Genomic DNA, 11,518 nt, shown 5'->3' on the forward strand with positions numbered 1-11,518 from the left:
ATTTACTTTATGTTGCCATGGAGACGTGGAGACCACAGATGTTAAGAGTTGGAATCCAGGGCCACAGGAGACGTTCATCATTGTACTTGGTATGAAGCGGCCTCTTGTTCCCTGTGGCTGTGGAGTCGAGTGTTTATTTGATAAAGAAGTTCCTAATGAGGATTTGAGCGTAACGAATAACAGAGAATTCCGCTTCACCTCCACGCATGGCAGGGAGTGATCTATTGGAGGGGAAGGTGGGCTCATGAAAACAGGTTCTCAGCCGTCTGTCAGGGTGGTTCTTTTAACCCCCTGTAGGAAACAGAACTATGCATTTGAACAAGAGACCCATTTATCATTATTTGCAGCATACACCCCACCCCCAGCTGAAAGGAAAGGTTCCCAAATTATTCACTCCTGCTCTGCCAGGAAACAAAACAACTGAGAACTAGCTAGGACTGCACCATCACCATCGTCTTTAGTAGGCATCTGAATACTGCTGGGCAAGGTGTGAGTCTGGACAAAGAAGAAGAACACAGCGGGTCATCCCTGCAAAGGCTGCACGCTGACAGCTACTAAGGCTTGTGCTACAACACGAAGGCTATCCCAAGCGGAAGTTCGAAATACAACGTTTAGTACGTTCAAAGCTCCACACGAGTCAAAGTTTACCAAATCAAGACAGATAAAGAAATAAGAAGCCATTGCTGGATTTTCTAGTATTGGTTCTGAGCATTTACAGTTGCGAACAGGTTAACTCACCAAACTCATTCCCTCAAGAGCTGATCAAGGTAAGCTGCTGGTCACTGTAACTATCTAAACCAGACCCGTGTCCCTTGAAGTTCTCTTAAGGTCAAAGGCAAGGCTAATGGTGTCCAAATAGAACAAGACAAATACACTGGCCGGTATCCAAAGGTTGCAACCATTACAAGCTTCTGGTGTTTTAAGGAATCATTCTTGTTCAGATTTTTTGACCCTTCCTCTGTTGTCCTTCTACAGGTCTTGGTTTCTTTGACTCCTCCTGTTACCTGGTGGCCGGAGTGACACTTTATTTAGATTGGCTATTTGCCTCCTCCCAAGCTCTGCCCTGAGTACCATACCTGAACTCCTCGTGGGCGGCCTTGAGTTCCTCCAGCCCCATGGCCCTGCCTGCACCTCAGCTTGCTCTGAGGCTCTCCATTTGCCCTGTAAGGGTATTAGACCTTTTTTTATTCTGTCTCTCTTCTTTCTTAATTTTTTTCCTGTCTCTCTTTTCTCATTTTTTTTGGTCCAAAGTTCTCATTTTCTCTTTAAACAACTGATTTTCATTTCCTAATGTCTTTTCCTATTTAGAAAATAGAAAAAGAAAATTAGAAATTAAGGTTATCATAATCAAAAGTAATGGTGGCAGAAAGAACACTGGACTGCTCCAGACGCTAGCACTAACATTTACTAGCCATATAAGGTTGGGGGAAACATTAATGCCTCTGAACCTAATTTGTCAAACCAGGATAACAGTCTAACTGTAGAGACTAGCTGTGAAGACATGACAAATTTTACTAGGTTCTCAACAAAAGTGATCCTCCTTCCCCCCTCCCTCCATCCCTCCATCCCTCCCTTTCTTCCTTCTGTCTTCCCAATTATTTTTGTTCTCTCTCTCTCTCTCTCTCTCTCTCTCTCTCTCTCTCTCTCTCTCTAATGAGAATTGAATCTAGGTCCTTGTGCATTCTAGGCAAGTATTTCCCAGTGAGCCATACACCTAGACTATTTAAAAAATTTGTTTGAAACTTCGTTTCATCAAGTTACCCAGGCTAGTCTTGAACACATTGTATAGGCAAGACCGGCCTTGAACTTTTGATTCTCCTGCCCCCATCTTCTGTGTAGCTAGAATTACAGGGGCTGCCACCAGACCCATCGAGTCTTTCATTTAACAATGGCCACATTTGGGAAGTGTTGTTCATGTAGGTGTGACATCTGTGTAACTGTGCCAAGATGGTCAGGAAAAAAAAAATCTAAAAATCCACAGAGTTGTCGAGAACTGCAAAGGACCTGAGCTTTCATCCTTACAAAGCAGCAAACTAAACTGTGGCAGTGTGGGAATATTGGCAGAAGATGCCAGATTCCTGGGTCTAAGATAAAGGACTTCTCTCTTCACAGCCAGAGTCCTCTGGCTGCAGCATAGCCTGGACAGTAACCCTCTTCAACTTAAAAACAGCTAGGCTGCCATTTGTGCATCTCTAAACCCAGAACAAGTCTTTAACAAATTGGGTTTTTTTTTGTTGTTGTTGTTGTTTTTTAAATTTGGGAATAAGTTTCTGTTCCCATATTAGAAATGTGCTTAAACAGAAGTCCCTTCCTTTCTCATTATTCAGCAAGTTTGCCATACTATAAATACACAGTCTACAGCTGGGCAGTTTAGTGGTTTAGAATTGAGGACTGGGAGTCAGCCTGCCCGGGCTGAAAGCCCAGAGAGAACAGGGACAGGCTACTTCTCATCCCTCTTCATCTGTAAAATGGAGATAATAGTAGTATCTACTTCATAAGATGGATGAGTGGACAGAAGGTTGTAACCCATGTGAAGTGCTTGGGACAAAGCTTCAAGTGAGGGGTAGCTGCTATTAACTGTGCTTGCACGGTCCTTTGGATAAGGTGTTCTTTCTGAGCATGGGGCTGTTAAAAATGTTTTCAACACAGGACCTAGGGCTTCAGAATACATTCTCAGGCATACATGGTTCTGTCTTATGTTCTTTACTGAGGACCAGCTTTAGAGCAGTCTCACTGGGTTATCAAAAGAAGAGTGCTCCTTCTGGGAGCGCCTCGGAATTATTAATGAGCTTTCTTTCTGCTGCTAGGAAAGTGTCCACTTAGACTCTATGTACATGGACTGAAGGAACCGAGGATAACTGTGTTCTGGGTTGTTAACTATGAATAATCTACAATGACTGCTTTTTATTTTTGCCATCGCCTAAGCATGTTATTTACTGGTTTAGTCCGTGACCACACAAAGTATAAAACTCTGTATTGCTGTCCTCCTCAGCTACTTTTTAAAAATCATTGAGATCTCCAAGTATGGTCAGCTTTAAAAAAAAAAAAAATTCTGGAGCTCAAGAAAATTGTTTCCCAATCTCCTAGACACATGTCGGCCCTACCTGGGTTCTCCGTGCCTTCCTTCCTAGCTAGGGTAGAGCTGGAAGTGTTTTGCCATGGTGAGGTCCTACGCTTCCCTGTGTGGATCAGGAATCTGAGGGGTGTGGGAGGTGAGGGATGGGCTGGGACTGGGAGCAGTTATGGCTGGTGCTGTGCAGTACAGCCTTTCCTCTTCCTCCTGCTCCCTACTCACTTCTCCGTTGTCCTCCAGATCAGAGTAGGAACAGAAAACTCTGTGGATAGTGTGTTGGATGGAAGGATCTGTCTTCTGCTTTCATTGCTGGCTCTTAATTTGCCTCTGTGAGTAAAGGATTTTTGATTTTCCAATTTTCCCGTGGGGATTTTCCAGATCACTAAAACTTCCGTGGGACAATAACACCACTCTGTAGGTCACATGTAAGATATTTGTAAAAATCCATGGAACGTACCCATATGTAAACCTCAAAGCAAACTATGGGCTTTAATTAATGATAGTATGAGTTAATCATAAAATTCAGTTTATTAACTGTAGCAAGTGTACGCTGAGGTTGGGGACACGGCGGGGGAGGGGACGAACACATGCAGCTTGCTGTATTTTTTGCTCAGTGTTTCTGTAAACTTAACATTGTTGTATAAAATTAAGTATAGAACGTGTATTCTATAATTTAGAATGTACAATAGACGTAATCTATAGAACCAGACTAAATTTTCATTCCTTAAAAAATGATTTATTTTATTTGTATGAGTATTTTTGCCTGCATGTATACACCACATGTGTACCTGGAGCCAGATGCCCCAGAAGTCAGTAGAGAGCACTCAAACCCCTGAGACTAGAATGACAGAAGGTTGTGAGCTGCTGGGTGCTGAGAATCAAACTGAGGTCCTCTGGAAGAGCAGCAAGTGCATTTAACCTCTGAGCCATCTCTCCATCCCTCAGAGTGGGTTTAATTTTAATAGATAATCTATACAAGACTCAATTTACACATATATGTAGGGTTAGGGTATATGTATGAATGTATACACACACACACACACACACACACACAAAGTTCATTGATCCAACTTGTTGTAACCAAGAGACAGTGTAGACACGGTCTTTTTTATACTGACAAGCAAATCAATAAAAACAGTTAATTCTTGTTTAATTTGGTGTTGTCTTTACTGTGAAAAAAAAATGTAAACTCTAGGGTTCTCGTTTATCTTAAATTGAAGCTTACAGTATGTCCTAGTTAGGGTTTCTATTGCTGTGATGAAACACCATGACCAAAAGCAAGCTGGGGAGAACAGGGTTTGTTTGGCTTACAAGTATTTTAGTCCATAGTTGAAGGAAGCCAGGGCAGGAAATCAAACAGGGCAGGGATTTGGAGGCAAGGCTTGATGCAGGCGCCATGAGGGATCATTTCTTACTGGCTTGCTTCCCATAGCTTGCTCAGCCTGCTTTCTTATAGAACCCAGGACCACCAGCTCAGGGATGGCCCCTCCCACCATGGGCTGGACCTGGACCCTCCCTTATCAATAACTAGTTAAGAAAATGCCTTACAGCTGTATCTTGTGGAGATACAATTGAGATCCACTCTCCTCCCTAGGACTCTAGCTGTATCAAGTGCACATAGACAGTACACTGTGGCAGGCTGGTCAAAGGACTCAGCTGGTGAAGGCACTTCCCAAAGCAAGCCTGGCGCTCGCACAATGGCAAGCCTGCTCACACAGGTGCAGGTTAATTGACTCTGTTGGCCTTCTTGTGTAGTCATGATCCTCTTTGAGTCCCTTAGTTCTTCCCCCAACTCTTCCATAAGACTCCCCAAGCACCATTTAGTGTTTGGCTGTGGGTCTCTGCGTCTGTTTCCACTGGCTGATGGGTAGAGTCTCTCAGAGGACAGTTATGCTAGGTTCCTGTCTGCGAGCATAACAGAGTATCATTAATCGTGTCAGGGATTGGTTCTTGGTCATCGGATGGGTCTCAATTTGGGGCAATCATTGGTTGGCCATTCCCTCAGCCTCCGCTCCATATTGTCCCTGCACACCTTGTAGGCAGGACACATTTTGGGTCAAATGTTTTATGGGTGAATTGTTTGCCCTTATCCATTCCACTGGAAGTCCTGCCTGGCTACAGATGGTGGCCACTTCAGGCGCAATATCCCTCACTGCTAGGAGTTTCCGCTAGAGTCACCCCTATAGACTCCTTGGGACCTACCCACCTGTGCTGTCCCAGAATTCCGGCGTCCTAGTGATGCTCCCCCTGCCCACTGCCGATTTCCATTCTCTCTTTCCTGTTCTCCCTGTACCTGATCCCTCCCCATCTCCTCTCCCACCCAGTTCCCTCCCTCCATCCACCTCCAATATCTATTTTATTTCCCCTTCGGGGAAAGTTTTAAGCATCCTCCCTCAGGCGCTCCTTGTTATTTGGTTTCTTTGGGTCTGTGGATTGAAGCATGGTTAACCTATACTTTATGGCTAATATCCACTTTGGGGCTTGGGAATCTCTCTTGGTTGGCCCTGGCAGCAGCAGGCCTCCAGGGATGCAGCTGGAGACGTGGCCTGGGAAATGGAGTGCAGAGGGAGCAGAGTGGAGCTCGCTGCTGCAGGATTTGCCTAGAGGAACCAGCAGGCATGGAATTAGGATAGGGGCCTCACCTGGTTGTAGCGATGGCTGCAGGCATCTGGGATTGTGGTTAGAGGTGTGGACCGGAAGACAGCGCACACACGGGACCCACTGGAGGCTTTTCTTTGCTAGTGTTTTCATGGCATTTGTTCAGCTATTTTATATTTTTGCCAATTTATTTGACAATATAGCCAAACCTCATCTAAATACCTATTTTTTTTAAAAAAAAAGAAAACCCATCTTTCTGTGGTGCACTTGTCAAGAGTTTTACAAAGCAATGAATATTTCCCATGTTTGCCTGTGTGATATTATAACACCAAAAAAAAAAAAAAAATTGAAATCTCGCACACCGGAGCTGTAAAGATGTCACAAGAATATGATCCTCAGGTAAGCACTTGCTGGACAACGGCAGGAGTCGAATTTTCATAGCAGTCAGTTGCACAATTCAAGTTAGCAAAGCTTCCGCAGTGGTACACGCCGTTCTTTCCAAGAGCGTCTACTCTGACTCAGCATGTGAGTTTTGATGGTGAGTTGTAACCAGGGTCCATATTCTGTTTTTCAGGAACAATAAGGCATGGCAACATTGTGTGATAATCTCACTATACTGTGTGTCAAGACCATGGCAGGTTTTTAACCTGGCAGGCACAGAAAACTATTTGCACATTTTACTACATGAGGTGTGTCCACAGACCCTGAGAACATAAAGGATGGAGAGCCCAGTGACACATAACTGTAAATGATTTGCTTGCTTTGTTTTCCCACAAATGGCTTCCAGTTTCTAGTCAGATGTGTCATTTTAATCTTGATTCTTTTTCTGTTATAAAATATAATGTAGGACAGAGTCAAATATAAAAATAAATGAACTGCTGCACACACTGACATATTTATGCCCAATGCTTATGAAGGCAGAGAAAGAGGATAATGTAATTCATTAAACTGCTATAATACGCTCCCACCGCAATGCAATGTGCTGCGTGGTCACTTGTCAAGCAGCTGATTTCTCACCCCAAGAGGGAGCAAAGTACTGAACACATGAATCCAAGCTTTTCCCAAGACATAACAGAGTATTGCTACTCCAGTATCAATGAAGAGTATATTCTTGCAATAATTTACCTGAGGAGACATGCACAGACATGAATTTAGGAACAGATCAAGATAGAGATACAAACTCTATTCAAAGACACATCAATAAAACATTCAAATACGTACACAGATGTCAAGAGAAGTGCTGTTTCTGGGTTTGAACTAAGTCAACTTGCCCAGCAGTAAAGCCCCTGTAGTGGTGGTCTCCAGGATGTTAAAACCTGGTGTGTGTCAAACTAGAGTGTGTGTTTCTTATCATAGTTTCTTTTTTAAAATAGTTAAAGTACACACACATAATCTTAAAATGAAGCTAGCTATATACTTAAGGAATCTTTGAAACAAAGCCTAACCCTGCTCCATGAGTAACATATGACGATGTGGATATGACATATGACATACAAGGAGAGACAGAGAAGTGAGCAATTGGGAAACAAGTCTCCTCTCTTCTTGTACACAAAGGTGAAACCACAGCTGGTACCAGCACAAGGAGACATGGAAGTGTCTGCAGAGAGCAACATGGGCAGAGATGGTGTCTGAAGGGGAGGAGGTGGGGAGGTCCGGTCAGCAACTGACCAATGCAGATGTAGATGCCTGGAGCCAACCATCAGACTGAGTTCAGAGAACCTGGTGGGGGAGCTGGCAGAAGGACTGGAGAAGCGGAGTGGGACTGCAACCCCATTGGAAGAACAACATAGCTGGCCTGACCACCCAGTGCTCCCAGAGACTAGACCACCAACCAAGGAGTGTACCTGGAGGGATCCATGGCTCCGGATACATATGTAGCAGAAAATGGCCTTGCCTGATAGCAACAGGAGGGGAGGCCCTTGGTCCCAGGGAGGTTTGATGCCCCCAGCATAATGGAATGCTGGAGCAGTGGGATGGGAGAGGGTGGGGAGCACCGTCATACAGGCAAAAGGGAGGTTGGAGGGTGGATGTGGGATGGAGTGTTGGTGGAGGGGTAACCGGGAAGTGGGATATCATTTGAGATGTAAATGAATGGAATGATTAATATAAATAAATAAATAAAAGAATAGACCTTAAGGAGGCACTAGATAGAACTAGAAAAAGTGTATGTAGTTCTGCAGAGTAAGCCAGAGAGAGAGAGAGAGAGAGAGAGAGAGAGAGAGAGAGAGAGAGAGAGAGAGAGACTGAAGGCAGGACCACTTGTCTCTTGGTGCTGACCTGTTTGGAAATAATTACAGATGATTTCTAGAACTTAACTTATCAATGTGAAAAGTGGACTCCTTTTACATTTTTTCTACCTTTTCCCTCAATATATACTTGATTGTCCTGTTTGTTTTAGGTTGAATTTTGTGAGGGAGGGAATAAGAAGGAGCCGAGACAAAATGTAACACAGGAAGCGTTTGCTTTCCTTGTTCCTGGGTCTTAATGCTTTTCCTCTTGTGTCTGTCTCCACTATGAAAACCTCAAACTCAGACAAGCCTGCTCTGGTCAGAAAGTGTTCTTCTCCAACCTCAGGGCTAGTAATTTCAATACAGGTCCCATTTTAGCCAGAAGATCGCCCCTCTGACTAGAAGGTGAGAAGAGTCTCTGAACTTCAAACTTCCCAGAGTCCTACAATGGCACATAGCAAGAGAGACCCTTTCCAGACTCTGGAAAGGGACAGAGCTAACACCGTGAGCTGCTACTTCTTCCTCTTCTGTTTCTATTTTTGTTCCAGAAGACCTTCCTAGGACTGTCCTGAGGGAGATGTTTTCTCAGGGTTGCACCCCTGGGACCCTGGACAAGAATGGCTGTGCCATGAAGGATTATGGTATGTTCTAGGGACAGAAAGCAATATGTCTAATCCAGTAAAACCTAGATGGGAGTCCTGGTGGCCAGGATGGAGCTGCCTAGCAATCTAGGTGCCAATCTTCCTGGTTCCCTCTCTCTCTCTCTCTCTCTCTCTCTCTCTCTCTCTCTCTCTCTCTCATCCACCATCAAAACAACACATTGTGACATTGTGGATGTGTCAAGGAAGAGTCTGACTTAATATTTTAAAAACGAGATCTCATTTCTCAGGCATGAAAGTGCCAGAGATGAGAGAGGTGTCTGATGAAGCAAAGAATTTGGATGACATTTTAAGACACCTCTGTGCGTTGCTTGTTTTAAATGTAGTTGAGAGGGAGTGCTGTGAACTACCTCAAGGATTAGAAAAAGAAACTGACAACCAGAGCAGAGTCTTGCCTCAAAGCTCTCTGGGAAATTCCCTGTCTTTCCTCCCCTCCCTTCTCCTTCCTTCCTTCCTTCCTTCCTTCCTTCCTTCCTTCCTTCCTTCCTTCGTTCCTTCCATCCTCCCTCCCTCCCTCCCTCCCTCCCTCCCTCTCTCTCTCTCCCTCCCTTTCTTTCTTTCTCTTTCTTTCTTTCTTTCTTTCTTTCTTTCTTTCTTTCTTTCTTTCTTTTTTTGGTGGGGGAGGCGAGGTACTTACCCACCAGCAACTGTATTCAGTATTCAGGCTACAAAGATCAGGAAAGTTTAGCCCCTACTCTGAGTATGTCCAGTCCAGTAATCCCTTCTCTCCCTTCTCTCCTCCACAGACTCCATAGGAGCATCTGTCTTCTCATTTGACCTATCTACTTTTTTTTCTGGATTTTATATGACTTACTGGATCAATTGGGGTTCTCTAGAGTCTCAGACCAATAGGAAATAACATTCTGTCTGTCTGTCTGTCTGTCTGTCTGTCTGTCTGTCTGTCTGCCTGTGTCTACCTTTCCATCAACCTGTCTACCTATCTGTTTGCCTGTGTGAGACTGAGATTTCTGAGTTGAGCCATGTGATTGTGGAGGTTGCCAAGTTTAATGTCAGTAAGGCAAACAGACAGTCTGGCATCCCAGAAGCGTTGATATCACTGCTCAAAGTCCAAAGTTATTATGCTGATAGAATGTATTCCCCTTGGGAGGACATCAGGGTTTTTTCCCCCTCTTTCATCAGCTTTCCACTGATTGAATGATGCTCACTCACACCCTGGAGGATAATCTACTCATAGTCTAAATGACTGAAACGTTGGGTATCTTAGAAGTATACGGTGGAGTCTAGACTGTTGTTTAGCCAAGTATCTTGGCACCACTGCCTGTTCTATTGATACGGCAAGCAAAAGACTGCACCTCCTACCGGGATTGACTCTGGACTCAATTTCTCCTTGTGACTCTTCTTAGGGCTCACCCCACCTTGTTCGCTCATCGAGCTTTCCTCCCTGCTCAAACACTGAAGAAACAATGATCCTAGCTGACATCTACTAGTCTCTGCCCACTTGTCAGACATCATTAAGACATTTTGCATGGGTTTCTTAGTCAATTTCCATAGGAACTCTGTGAATAGACTAACTTGAATAGACGATCTATAAATTAGACCATCAGAATTCTATGCACTTCTATCAGCTGGCAAGGGTAAGAGCTTTCCCCAAGATTCATTGGCTGGTCTGTGATAAGATAGCAGTTCAAATCCAGCCAACCTGACCTCAGAGCCTGGGATGTTCACGCTTGAACCAGGTTGCCTTGATTCATATGCAGGATCACTCCAACCCCAAACAGCCTCCCTGATCTCCCTTGAAGAGATAATTTGAGACTGTAAAGGTTCTCAGTAAAGAGATGCTGCAACTGCCCATGGATTCCATGAAACTCGTGGTACAGCCCAGGAGCAAAACAGTGGGGACAGCAGAGCATGTCAGCTCTCCATGGGATGTGCTCTCTAGAACATGTGTTCTGTAGAGCACAGAGCGCGCAGGCAAGTGTGGACTTGTGACTGGAGAAGGGCTTTCTTAACTTCCAAGAGAGAGTGCAGCAGAATTCAGTATGAAGGAGTATTCTACAGCCACTAGAGGAAGACTGTCAAAGACATAAAGAAATGCTTATGATATACACTAAATAGACTGCATAGATGGCTCAGTAGATAAGAAATATGAGAATGGAAATATGAGAATAAGAATTTGAATCTCCAGCAGCCACATATAAAGCTGAGTGGGCATGGTGACCTGTCTGTCACTCAGCCTTCAGAAGCTGGAGAGTGGTTTTCTGGGGAAAGCTAGCTAACCAGACAAGTCTATAAGCTCCAGGTTCAGTAAGAGACCCTGAATCAATAAATAAAGTGGAGAGTGGTCAATAAACATACCCATTGTCAACCTCTGACCTCCACACTCATGTGCACGAGCCACATGTGAACACGTAGCCACATACATGTATGTCTCCCATACATTTACATGCAAAAAGACTATTCCTAACATTTGTAAATATGAGCTTATTGAAAGTGCATATTACATATATTATATATGATATATAAATACATGTTTACATATATATACACACACACATATATGTTTAAAATCTAAGTATAAAATCAAACTAAGTTTAAAATCAAGTATGATTATAGGTAATATCTATTTTGTTCTTTATGCTTTTATTCATTGTTCAAGTTTTCTACAAATAAACATGTAAATGTATTTTATAGAAAAATATACAATATGATTCTTTTGTGATTAAAATATGTATAAACATTTTAATTAAACATGTGTATATTATACAGAAAGACACAAAATGTTATACTTCTGTAACTAGAACACAAGTTGAAAATGAAGGCCCTTAAGTGTTTGTGGGCAGTTAAATCCTATCCCAATCTAGTTTTTAATTTGATTTCTAGAAACCTATAACTTAGAGAGATTACTATACTGAAACCCTGGCTGCAGCTGTGTGTCGATTCCCAGAGAGATGCATTGCCGAGACAAGATCAAGCTTGGCTTCCCGTGAGGAAGTTAATCC

Source organism: Arvicanthis niloticus, chromosome 15, assembly GCF_011762505.2.
Source record: "Arvicanthis niloticus isolate mArvNil1 chromosome 15, mArvNil1.pat.X, whole genome shotgun sequence".
Classification (NCBI taxonomy): Eukaryota; Metazoa; Chordata; class Mammalia; order Rodentia; family Muridae; genus Arvicanthis; species Arvicanthis niloticus.